The sequence below is a fragment of the Theropithecus gelada genome, chromosome 9 (genome assembly GCF_003255815.1).
Source record: "Theropithecus gelada isolate Dixy chromosome 9, Tgel_1.0, whole genome shotgun sequence".
NCBI classification, from domain to species: domain Eukaryota; kingdom Metazoa; phylum Chordata; class Mammalia; order Primates; family Cercopithecidae; genus Theropithecus; species Theropithecus gelada.
Genome location: NC_037677.1, coordinates 36,420,103 through 36,433,652, shown reverse-complemented (window position 1 = coordinate 36,433,652; position 13,550 = coordinate 36,420,103). Strand labels below are relative to the sequence as shown.

The 13,550-nt window shown below is 45.2% G+C and overlaps 1 pseudogene across 1 annotated transcript; it reads right to left on the bottom strand.

Moving 5' to 3' along the window:
- Positions 1-10,699: 10,699 nt before the first annotated feature.
- On the bottom strand, positions 10,700-12,337 carry LOC112632074 (annotated as a pseudogene). Its single transcript, XR_003121252.1, has one exon. The product of XR_003121252.1 is annotated as a small ubiquitin-related modifier 3 pseudogene (transcript).
- Positions 12,338-13,550: the final 1,213 nt, after the last annotated feature.

Below are 13,550 nucleotides of genomic sequence, written 5' to 3'. Positions count from 1 at the left end.
GCATGGGGTTTCTTTTTGGGGTGATAAAAATGTTGTAAAATCGATCGTGGTGATGGTTGCACAATTTTGTGAATATACTAAAAACCATTGAATGGTACACTTATTTATTTATTTTTTGAGAAAAAATAATAATCCTTGGAATACAGGCACATGCCACCGTGCCTGGCTAAGTTTTGTATTTTTGTAGTTATGGAGTTTCACCATGTTGGCCAGGCTGGTTTTGAACTCCTGACCTCAGGCAATCCACCTGCCTCAGCCTCCTTCAGTGCTGGGATTACAGGGGTGAGCCACCACGACTGGCCGAATGGTACACGCTTTAAATGGGTGAATTACATGGTACGTTGATTGTATCTCAAAAAAAAAGTTACAAAATATACATTTATATATATAAATATATATATCCCAGCCTATAATCCCAGCACTTTGGGGGGCTGAGACAGGTGGATCGCCTGAGGTCAGGAGTTCGAGACCTGCCTGGCCAACATGGTGAAACCCTGTCTCTACTAAAAACACAAAAATTAGCTGGGTGTGGTGGTGCGAACCTGTAATCCCAGCTACTTGGGAGGCCGAGGCAGAAGAATTGCTTGAACCCAGGCGGCAAAGGTGGCAGTGAGCCAAGATTACACCACTGCACTCCAATCTGGGCAACAGAGTGAGACTCCATCTCAAAAATAAATAAATAAAAGTAGGGTGGAGGAGAGTAAGCTAGTCATGAAAAGGGAGAGTTAGGTGGCTCCATTGTCCTGGAAGATCACCTGGAATGGATAGGATTTAATTGTCCTGAAAAAGAATCATGGAGACAGGTCTTGGGGAAAGGGCATTAAAATATCATTGATTCTTTTACGCTTTGAGTGACAAAAAACAGCCTCAGCCTTTGGGGGAGGGAGAGGGTAAGGAGGGTTGAGGAGGAGGAGGAGGGATGGAGGGGTGACTTCAGCCAGGGGTGAGGACCTTGGGCAGGTCTCCGCCAGGACTCACTGGGATGCTTGCCCATGGAACCGGAAGGAGCTCATCACTAAGACTACTGACAGTCCGACACCTCAGGCTTGAGACTGTGAACTGGGAGTCGCCTGGGGCTTCTCTCTCCCCAGAGAAATGCAGTGAAAGTCTTTGCCCTGCAGCCCACGTTGTAACCACAGCAGAGGACCCAGCCTCCTCTATCTAACCTTCACCTCTGAGGCCTGCTTTGCCAACATGGCGGCCTGTGCCCTGGTGGCCTGCGTGTCTGGCTGCGACGCCCATACTTCCCCACTGCTCAGCAGCTTCTGGCCTTTTGACCCAAGAACCTGAATCACTGCCGATTTTCGGAGCTGCCCCAGGCCTGAGAGTGGTGCTCTGGTGCCCAGCTCTATTGGTCCACCACTGTCCTCATCTCCATTGCTGGGATGTAGACCCGTCAGGGACCTAAAGAGCATCTGGGCCCAGTGGGCCAGAGCCCCGCTCCTGAGGATGACACTCGAGGGTGAGAAGCCCACCCTAACGGCTCACAGCTCTAGGATATGAGGACTGGCCAGATGCAGTGGCTCACAGGAAGCTGAAGCAGGAGGATCACTTGAGCCCAGGAATCCAAAACCAACCTGGGCATCACAGTGAGACCACCCTTCTCTCCCTCCTGTTATCTACAAAAAATTTAAAAATTAGCCGGGCACAGTGGCTCACACCTGTAATCCCAGCACTTTGGGAGGCTGAGGAGGGCAGATCGCTCACACACAGGAGTTCAAGACCAGCCTGGGTAACCAAGTGAGACCACATCTCTACAGAAAACACAAAAACTAGCTGGGCGTGGTGGTGTACACCTGTAGTCCCAGCTACTTGGGAGGCGGAGCAGAGGATCACTTGAGTCTGTGGGGCAGAGGTTGCAGTGAGCTGTGATTTCACCATGGCACTCCAGTCTGGGTGATAGAGCCAGAACCTGTCTCAAAAAAAAAAGAAAAGAAAAAGAGAAAAAGGCCTGGCGCGGTGGCTCATGCTGCCGGCCAAGGCGGGCGGATCACGAAGTCAGGAGATTGAGACCATCCTGGCTAACACAGTGAAACCCCGTCTCTACTAAAAAAAATACAAAATATTAGCGGGCATAGCGGCGAGCGCCTGTAGTCCCAGCTACTCAGGAGGCTGAGGCAGGAGAATGGCGTGAACCTGGGAGGCGGAGCTTGCAGTGAGCTGAGATTGTGCCACTGCACTTCACTTCAGCCTGGGTGACAGAGCCAGACTCTGTCTCAAAATAAAAAAACAAAAAAAAAACTGTGAATGGTCACATGCACCTGTAGTCTCAGCTACTGAGGAGGCTGAGGCAGGAAGATCACTTGAGCCCAGGAGGTTGAGGCAACAGGGAGTTGTTTATGCCACTGCACTCCAGCCTGGGCAATGGAGCAAGACCCTATCTCAAGCAAAAACAGATAAAACAAAAAACAAAAACCACCAATGCCTAGGACCCAACCTGTAAAATTCTTACCCAACTTGTCTGGGATCTGGACGTCAATATTTGTCACAAACATTTGAGGTGATTGGAATGAACATCTAAGCTTGAAAACCACTGGTATGAATGTACACAGATATTCACAGACTCATCTGTTTTTTGATTAAAAAGTGCAGCCAGGCATGATGGCTCATGTCTATAATCCCAGCACTTTGGGAGGCCAAGGCCAGGGGATCACCTGAGATCAGGAGTTCAAGACCAGCCTGGCCAACGTGGTGAAACCCCTTCTCCACTGAAAATACAAAAAATTACCCAGGTGTGGTGGCGTGTGCCTGTACTCCCAGCTACTGGGGAGGCTGAAGCATGAGAATTGCTTGAACCTAAGAGGTGGAGGTTGCAGTGAGCCAAGATCGCACTACTGTACTCCAACCTGGGCGACAGAGCAAGACTCCGTCTCAAAACAAGACAAAAGAATAAATGCACACACATGCATTAAAAACAAACAAACAAACAAAAAACAAAAAACACTTGCAGTAGGGATGATCTTTATTTTCTTCCTTCAATTTTTTTTTTTTTTTTTTTGAGACGGAGTCTCACTCTGTCACCCAGGCTATAGTGCAGTGGCGTGATCTCAGCTGACTGCAACCTCCACCCACAGACTCAAGCGATTCTCCTGCCTCAGCCTCCCAAGTAGCTGGGACTACGGGCGTGTGCCACCACTCCAGACTAATTTTTGTGTTTTTAGTAGAGATGGGGTTTCAACATGTTGACCAGGCTGGTTTTGAACTCCTGACCTCAAGTGATCACCCACCTTAGCCTCCCAAAGTGCTGGGATAACAGGCGTGAGCCACCACGCCTGGCCATTTTTTTTTTCATATTGTTAAGTTTTATGTAATTATCGTGCAGTTATTTTACAATTAGGAGGGAAAATAGCCAAAACAGATATTTAAGGAATTATACTGATCCTTCTAGATTCTGCTCAATTCTCTCTGCAGGAAGCTTCCTGAGGGCTCCGATGCCGCTGTCTCTCTCCTCTGAATTCCTCCTGGCCTGTGATCACCCCAGGGAATGCAGCACTTCACGGGGACTAGTAAGTGCTTGTTCTTTGTCTTAGGTTGGTATCACACCATCTCCTAGCCTGGAAGACAGGGACTGGCATACCTTTGCAGGAAGCAGGGCCTCCATACAGATGTATTATGGATAACCCAGGCCTGAGCTGGCGCCTGGAGAGGTGGCCATTTCTCTGATCAACGGCTTTGTCTTTTTCTCTCTCTCTGGAGATGAAACACAGAGCTGCTTTCTGGTTTCACGATTAACTTTGTAGGGAAATAAAAAGAAAAAAAACAAACGCATTGGCAAGGCCTGTGGAGGAAGTGTCGGCCCAGCTGGCTGGGATCCCTGGCCGACCAGGAATCCAGTGAATGTATGGCTGTGTTCTGAGCACCTCACAGCCCTGGCAGCTCTGCCAGCGCTCAGCCAGGGCTGTGTCTAGGTACAGCTTGAGGTAGGCCCATGGAGCACAGGAACTGAGCCACCTCAGGAAGCCTGAGCTGAGGCTGAGCCGTGCCAAAGGAGGTCAGGCACACAGGCCCCAGTCTTGTCCTCCTCGTGGGGATGGCTTTGAAGGAGCGCCTTGTGAAGAGGCTCTGCTATGCTAAGTCCTAAAAGATGGGCTTGGAGAACCAAAAGAGCTGTAGAATGGCAGGTTTGACCCCTTCCTGCACTACCCTTCTACTAAATACCAAAATGTATCTTCCTGGGACGAAGTATCGTCCTACGTGAATTCCCAGTTGCTCCTCAGCCCTGGCGGATACATTAGAATGTCACTTCTCCAAGGTTTGGAGTGAGTAGTACAAGATGCTCCAAGGTGAAAGGGTTCCACGGTCAAAAAAATTTGCGAAATACTACAGAATCTATTCCCCTTTTCCCTACCAGAATCACACTGCATAGTACTGTATTAAAGGCTCTGATGAGTACTGCAGCTAGACAATCTGACAAGTCATGCAATTAGAAAATCTGGGCCGGGTGCGGTGGCTCAAGCCTGTAATCCCAGCACTTTGGGAGGCCGAGACGGGCAGATCACGAGGTCAGGAGATTAAGACCATCCTGGCTAACACAGGGAAACCCCGTCTCTACTAAAAAAATACAAAAAACTAGCCGGGCAAGGTGGCGGGCGCCTGTAGTCCCAGCTACTCAGGAGGCTGAGGCAGGAGAATGGCGTAAACCCGGGAGGCGGAGCTTGCAGTGAGCTGAGATCCGGCCACTGCACTCCAGCCTGGCGACAGAGCTGGACTCCGTCTCAAAAAAAAAAAGAAAAGAAAATCTGTTTAATTTTGTTTTGAACTTCCCAAACTTCATTGATGATGCCATCTTTTACACAGAGCCCCCATTAACATCTCCTGGCCTACTTGAGGGAGATCTGAGTTGGTCATTTGATGACAAGAAATTCTACATTCAGAATGGCCTTTAATTTAATTCAGTTTTCAGGACAAAGCATGTGTTAGTCTGTTCTCACAATGTTAATACAAACATACCTGAGACTAGGTGATTTATAAAGGAAAGAGGCTTAATGGACTCACAGTTCCACATGGCTGGGGGGGCTTCACAATCATGGCAGAAGATGAAGGAAGAGCAAAGGGACGTCTTACATGGTGGCAGGTAAAAGAGCATGTGCAGGGGAACTGCACTTTATAAAACCATCAGATCTCGTAAGACCTATTCATACCACAAGAACAGTATGGGGGAAACTGCCCTCATGATTCAGTTATCTCCACCTGGCCCTGCTCTTGACACTCCAAGGTGAGATTTGGGTGGGGACACAGCCAAACCATATCAAAGCATGATTTCATAAGTATTATAAAGTTGGGTCTTTGCCCTCAACTAATATACAGTCCAATCAGAGAGCGAATACTCATTGGGAACAGTGTTTTTTGTTTTTGTTTTTGTATGTTTGAGACGGAGTTTCACTCCTGTCACCCAAGCTGGAGTGCAATGGTGCAATCTCAGCTCAATGCAACCTCCACCTCCTGGGTTCAAGCGATGCTCCTGCCTCAGCCTCCCAAGTAGCTGGGATTACAGGCGCCTGCCACCACGCCCGGCTAATTTTTGTATTTTTAGTAGAGGCAGGGTTTCGCCATGTTGGCCAGGCTGGCCTTGAACTCCTGACCTCAGGTGATCCACCCGCCTTGGCCTCCCAAAGTGCTGGGATTACAAGCGTGAGCTACAGTGTTCAGCCTGGGAGCAGTGTTTTTATGATGACAATATAGTATCCTGTGGGCACCAAAATCATTAATACAAAAAACTGTCTAAGGAAGAGAAAGGCAGGAAACCTGAGTGAGTTCTGGTGTAAATGCAGACTCAGGGATGAACTCACAGTTCAAGGAAGGATGAACACAACATGCCTCTGGAGTGAGACCAGGGATGCCTCTTAAATTAGGGCTATTGATCTGCTCTTTTTTTTTTTTTTTTTTTTTGAGATGGAGTCTGGCTCTGTGCCAAGGCTGGAGTACAGTGGTGCAATCTCAGCTCACTGCAACCTCTGCCTTCTGGGTTCAAGCGATTCTCCTGCCTCAGCCTCCCGAGTAGCTGGGATCATGGGCGTGTGCCACCACGCAAGCTAATTTTTGTATTTTTAGTACAGAAGAGGTTTCACCACGTCGGCCAGGCTGATCTCGAACTCCTGACCTCAAGTGATCCGCCTGCCTCAGTCTCCCAAAGTGCTGGGATTACAGGGGTAAGCCACCACACCCAGCCAGTCTGATCTTTAAATAATGCAAAAAATCCAGGAAAAGATGGCAAGATGTGGATATAGATATATAAAAGAAGGAAGGTCATCTCCCTCATGCGTCTGACTTGGAGTCAAATTGGAAAGATTGTAAATTCAAGTCCATTTATTCTGAGCAGAGGTAACTTCAGGAAAAAACGGCCTCTTGTCCCATGACCTAGTTAGACTTTGATTGGCACCTTTGTGAAAAACAGCCCAACTTACGGCACCACAAAGGCTGGTTGCTTTCTAGATGAGGAGCTCAGCCATTGTTTTGTTTTATTTGTTTTTTGGTTTTGCCAAAGGGAAAAAGGAATTGGCAACTCCAGAATCTTAATGTGTCTTAACAGCATGAGATTCTGGTAAAATTAGTGCAAATTTAACAAATTTTTTTTAGCCATGTGCAGTGGCTCACACCCATAATCCTAACACTTTGAAAGGCCAAGGTAGGCAGATCACTTGAGGTCAGGAGATCAAGACCAACCTGGCTAACATGGTGAAACCCCATCTCTACTAGAAATACAAACAAATTAGCTGAGTGTAGTGGTGTGCACCTGTAGTCCCAGTTACTTGGGAAGCAGAGGCATGAGAATCGCTGGAACCCAGGAGATTGCAGTGAGCCAAGATCGCACCGTTGCACTCCACCATGGGAGTGCAATGTCTCCAAAAAAAGAGAAGACTCGGTCTCAAAAGAAAAAAAAAATTTTTTTTTTTTTTTTTTTTAGAGACAGGGTCTCCCTATGTTGCCCAGGCCGGTCTTGAACTCCTAGTCTCAAGCAATCCTTTACCCTCAGTCTTCCAAAATACTATGATTACAGGCACGAGCCACTGCACTCAGCCTTATTGTAATTTTTAAAGAGAAAAGATAAAGGCCCTGAAATCCTTACCTGCACTTTTTGTCAGGGCAGGGCAGTGACCGATGGACAGGGCAGAGAAGCAACCATAGACAGGCTGGGCAGGGGTGACACCGGTCTGTGAGACTCTGGACCTTCTGGCAATGGCTGGGGAGAGGGAAAGGCAGAGACTGGCTGTCGTAGGGCATGAAGCGGGTGGGGAGAGAACTTTCTAAGCCCACGGCGAGCTGTCTGAGACAAGTGATGAGAAGGGAGCTCGGGTAGGGACTGGTTGCCTACAATCTCAGGATGCCATTACCACATTTGATTTCCAGTATAATCCCAAAGGACAATTATAACCATTTCAGAGATGAAAGAATTGTTGGAGGACCTCTTCTTTTCACTGGAATCCTGAACAAATTAAAGAATAAAGCAGAAAGAAGGATGAAGGTTAAGATGTCACCTTTATACTCAAAAGCTGACATGTGGGCCAGGTATGGTGCTCGTATCTATAATCCTGACACTTCAGGAGGCCAAGGCAGGAGGATGACTCGAGCCCAGGAGTTCAAGACCAGCCTGGGCAACATGGCAAAACCCTGTCTCTATAAATAAATAAATAAATAAATAAATAAATAAATAAATAACTGGACATGGTGGTACGTGCCTGAAGCAGCTACTTGGGAGGGTAAGGTGGGAGGTCAAGGTTACAGTGCTTCATGATCATGGCATTGTGCTCCAGCCTGGGCAATGGAGTGAGACCATGCCAAAAAAAAAAACCAAAAAACAGGCCAGGCACTTTGGGAGGCCAAGGCAGCCAGATCACTTGAGGCCAGGAGTTTGAGACCAGAATGGGCAACATGGTGAAACCCTGTCTCTACTAAAAATACAAAAATTAGCTGGGTGTCGTGGCGCATGCCTATAATCCCAGCTACTTAGGTGGCTGAGGCACTAGAATTGCTTGAGATCAGGAGGTGGAGGTTGCAATGATCTGAGATCATGCCACTGCACTCCAGCCTGGGCAACAGAGCAAGACTCTGTCTCAAACAAACAAACAAACAAATCAACAAAATGCTGGAGTTTGAGGAGCCAGCAATGTGTTAGAGTTCCAGTTCCTCCACATCTTCACCAACAACTGATGATGTTGCTGTTTCTAATTTAGCCAGTCAAATTGGGGTTAATGGTATTACATTATGGTTTTTGCATTTCTCTGATGATGAATAATACAAAGAAATGGACCCCTTATGTGTGAAATACCTCCCCATTTATTTTTATCTTCTTTAATTTCTCTCTGGAATGTTTTATTCCTTTTTTAGGATTCTTATGGTCCATTTCTTTGTATTTCTTTGTAAAGTTTCTGTTCATCTTTTGTCCATTATCTATTGGGTTGTCTTTTTATTATGGATTTTCCATGTTCCTCATACAACCCTTTGTCAGATGTAGGAATTGCAAAGAATTTTCTCTAGGTCTGTAGCTTGCCTGCTCATTTTCTTAACTGTTTTTTTAACAATCAGCAGTTCTGTATGTATTAGATTAGTGGGTTTTAAAAAAATTATTATTATTATTGGAGACAGGGTCTCACTCTGTCACCCAGGCTGGAGTGCAGTGGCATGATCTTGGCTCAATGCAACCTCCACCTCCCAGGCTCAAGTGATCCTCCCACCTTAGCTTCCCAAATAGCTGGGACTGTAGGTGCATGCCACCATGCCCTACTAATTTTTTGTATTTTTTGTAGAGAGGGGGCTTTGCCATGTTTTCCAAGCTGGTCTTGAACTCCTGAACTCAAGCAAGGACTGGGAAGGTAACTGTTTCTTCCCCAAGTGGTGTGTGCTCTGAGATGGCCAACAAGGCCGCTTCTTGGTCCCTGGAACTACTCCTTTGGCCTCAGTTCCATTGACCTGTTTGTTGCTCCTTATGTCAATATCACACTGTCTTGACTTCTTTAGTTTTATAGTAAGTCTTAAAATCAGGCGATGTAAGACCTCTAATTTTGTTCTTTCTTCTGCTATTCTAGGTTCTTCTGCACTTTTTTTTTTTTGTAGGTAGAGTCTCGCTCTATCCCCCAGGCTGGAGTGCAGTGGTGCGATCTCAGCTCACTGCAACCTCTGCCTGCCAGGTTCAAGCAATTCTCCTGCCTCAACCTCCTGAGTAGCTGGGATTACAGGCACCTGCCACCACGCCCGGCTAATTTTTTTTAATTTTCAGTCAAGAAAGAGTTTTGCCACGTTGGTCAGGCTGGTCTCGAACTCCTGACCTCAGGTGATCCACCTGCCTCGGCCTCCCAAAGTACTGGAATTACAGGCATGAGCCACCGTGCCCAGCCTCTTCTGCACATCTAAAAAGACATATATTTTAGAAACAGTTTGGGGAGAATTATCATCTCTCCACTTACCACAGTGGTAAGTTTTCCAATCAATGAGCGTGAAATACCTACCCATTTATTTTGATCTTCTTTAATTTATCTCTGGAATGTTTTATCCTGTTTAGTGTTAGTCCTGCATATCTTTTGTTGAATTTATTCTTTAAGTATTTCATTTTTTCCTAAGTGAAATATTTAAAAATTTTATTTTCCAACCATTTGTGGCTACCATGTAGAAATGCATTTATTTTTGCATATTGACCTTTTATCCTGCAGTCTTGTTAAATTCTCTTTTTATTTGTAGTAGTTTTTTTGTAGGTGCTTTGGGATTTTCTACATATGTACACAATCATCATTTGTGAATAGAACAGTTTTCCTCCTTTCTTTCTAACCTGTGTACTTTGGATTTATCTTCCCTTTTGCAACAGCTAAAGAATCTAATGCAATGCTGAATAGGAGTGAGAAGGCACTGTCTTGGGGAAAGTGTTCATTCTCCCATCACAAAGTATGATGTTAGCTGTTGATGTTTTGATGTTGATGTTTTATAGATATCCTTTATCAGACAAGATAGTCTCCTCTTCCTAATGTGCTGAGAGACTTGTTTTTGTTGAATTTGTCAAATGTTTTTACTGAATCTATTGACATAATCATACAATTCTTCTCTTTTCTTCTGTTAATGTAAAGAAGTACATGGATTGACTTTCAGATGTTAAACCAACCTTGTATTCCTGGGGTAAACCCTACTTAGTTATGCTCAATTACTCTTATTATTTATCTCTGAATTCTGTGGCTTATATTTTGTTTAGAATTTTTGTATCTGTGTTCAAGAATATCGGCTTGTGGTTTTCTTGTAATATCTTCTATGGGTTTTGGCATTAGGGTAATTCTAGTCTCAAAATGAGTTGAGGAGTATTCCTCTACTCTGTTTTTTCAAAGAGTTTGTGTAAGATTTACTAGCCTCAAACTCTCAGGCTCAAGCAGTACTCCTCTTTCATCCTCCTGAGTAGGTGGGACTACAGGCATGTGCCATCATGTCTGGCTAATTTTTAAAAACATATTTTTTTAGAGCAGCATCACACTACGTTGCCCAAGCTGGTCTTGAACTCCTGGACTCAAGTGCTTCTCCTGCCCTGGCCTCCCAAAGTGCTGGGATTATAGGCATCAGCCACCACACCCAGCCTTATTTCTTCTTTCAATATTTGATAATATTTGCCCATAAAGCCATCTGAACCTGGAGTTTTCTTTGTGGGAAGTTTTAAGTTACAGCTATAATTTCTTTAACAGATATAGGACTATTTGGATTTTCTATTTGTCTTTTTTTTTTGACAGAATACCAAACTATATTTACTGTTTACAGTAGTAAAGGACAACAAATAATGTACAAATTGGTGAATAAACACAACAGAGCCAACAAACATCCCACCCGAGCCCATACAGCAAACAGGAAATGAGAACATTTCAGCAAGATTTCAAGCAAGCAAGAGATGATGGGTGGTGGTTCAGGTGACTATAAAAGGCAGAGAATGGCCACCAAGCAGCAATGGAGCCTCAGGGAACGACAGTAGGCAGAACTATGAAAATGTTTAATTGGTATAGATCCCAAAATATTTCACAGAACTGAAATCACCAGACTAATGCATAAATTCAATACATATTTGGAAAGCAGCACGGCACAAACCCACGAGAAGAACATGAAGTCATCATTCCATGGGTTCATTTGTAACCACACTTGGAAGTAGCTCTTTTACACGACAACGTAACTGCAAATTCAGCAATACTTAATCTTACTTTTTTATGTATAGACCATAATTATTCATCAGAAGCAAATACTGGAAGAAATCTGAGGCCACAACACCATTACCAAATGAGAAATGTGGGAATTTCTTCAATATTAAGAGGAAGAGAAAAGCCAATTTTGGTTGTGCCAGTCCTTGCCTGTGTACCGACGCCAGGTACTGAGCAGGGAGTGGGGTGGGAGGGATGGCAGGGGGTGGGTCCTCGGCCTCAGACCCCGAGATTACATGCTTGAGGGCCAGAGAGCACGTGGGGTCAAATTACCAAAGGACCCAGTTATTTTTTAACCTTTGAAGAAGCATTCCAGTATTTTCCCTTCAACTTTTCCATATACTGACAAAGCATACATTTGCAATATTTAGCATTTTAATCACCTGTGCCTATAACAGCAAGTGACAGTCTATCCTCCCTACCCACCTTGCCCCCATTACCTGTCCAAGAGCCGCACCCCCACTGCGGGAAACACCAATTCTCTGTGTGACTGGAGTGAGCGGGGGAGAGGCAGCAACTCAGGAGTCAGGTCCCTAGCCAGACTAAAAGCGAACATTCAGGCTATAATTCTGGGGTTAAAAAATGTTTTAGGTGGGGGGAAAAACACAAATGAATACACAAAAAAACCCAAAATACCTTGCAACTCATTTTACCTGAACAAAGATAACAATTCTGATTGGCCCAATTTAAGTTACAGATTCATCCCTGCAGATATAGTTTCGAGTTGCACTTGAAGTACATCAGAGAGAGGAAAATCATTGTGGTGAATGTCCTCGAGTTTCCGTAGACGCCTTTGTGGTCGGCATGGTCACGTGCTCACCATTCAACATCAATGCAAGGACGGACGGCCCGGGCTGGGGACGGGCCCTCTAGAAACCATGCCCTGCCAGGCTGCTCTCCGGCGCACCTCCTGTCTGCTGCTGGAACACGTCGATGGTGTCCTCGTCCTCCATCTCCAGCTGTGCTGGAGTGTCGGTTTCATTAATTGGCTGCCCGTCAAACCTGAATCTAATCTGTCTCATTGACAAACCCTGCCTCTCGCAGTAGCCTTCATCAGCTTGCTCAGTGGCGTGTGCCTCTTGATCTTGAATTGCACCACGGAGCCGTCCTGCCCGGCCACCTTCAGGTTGATGTGGTCGTTCTCTGTCTTCACGCCCTCCTTGGGCTTCTCCTCGGACATGGCTGCGCGGGGGAAACAGCGCGGAGCAGGCGAGTCACGCTCTCGGCCCCGCCGCTCTCCCGCCGCTCTCCCGCCGCAACTGTGCGCGGGGCCGCGCTTTATCCCCCAAATCCCGGCGCACCCGTTGGCCGGCACTATTTGGATTTTCTACTACAGCTTGTGAAAGTTTCAGTAACTTGCATCTTTCAAATAATTTCATTTCATCTAAGTTATCAAATGTATTGGCAGAAAGCTGCACATAGTCCTCTGTGATTAACCTTTTTGTGTTTGCATGATGTGTATAAATGGCCCCTCTTTCCTTCCTAAGACTGAACATTTGTACTCCTTTTTTATCTTCATCAGTCTTGCTAGGTGTTTATCAGCTTTATTAATCTTTTCAAAGAACCAACTTTTTCTGTCAGCCTTGTTTTCTGTTTAAATAAAGAACAAACTTTTGTCCAGGTGCAGTGACTCACACCTGTAATCCCAGCACTTTGGGAGGCTGAGGTGGGTGGATTGCTTGAGGCCAGGAGTTGGACACCAGCCTGGGGAACATGGTGAAACCCCATTTCAACTAAAAATACAAAAATTAGTCAGGCATAGTGGTGCTTGTAATCCCAGCTACTCGGGAGGCTGAGGTGGGAAAATCGCTTGAACCTGCGAGGTGGAGGTTGCAGTGAGCCAAGATTGCGCCACTGTACTCCAGCCTGGGTGACAGAGCAAGACTCTGTTTCAAAAGAAAAAGAAAAAAATTTTGTTTTTATTGTTTTCACCCCCGTTACTTGTCCATTTTCTATTCAATTGATTTATACACTTTTCTGTATTATTTCTTTTCTTTTACTTATTTTTGGCTTAATTTATCTTATTATTCTCTAGCTTGTTTTCACCATGATTTCTTTCACCCATGCTTTATTTAAAAGTATGTTGTTTAATTTTGTATGTTATTAAGCAAATTAAGTATGTTATTAAGCAACATTAAGTGTGTTAAGTATATTAATTATGTATGTAATTTCTAAATTAAGTATGTTGCTTACTTTCCAAATTTGGGGACTTTTCAGACATCTCCTGATAAATTTTATGGTCAGAGAACAAAGCATGTGTCTTAGTCTGTTTTGTGCTGCTATAACAGAGTACTACTGCCTGGGAAATTTACAATAAACAGAAATTAATTTCTCACAGTTCTGGAGGCTGGCAAGTCCAAGATCAAGGTGCTGTCACCTGGTGAGGGCCTTCTGCTG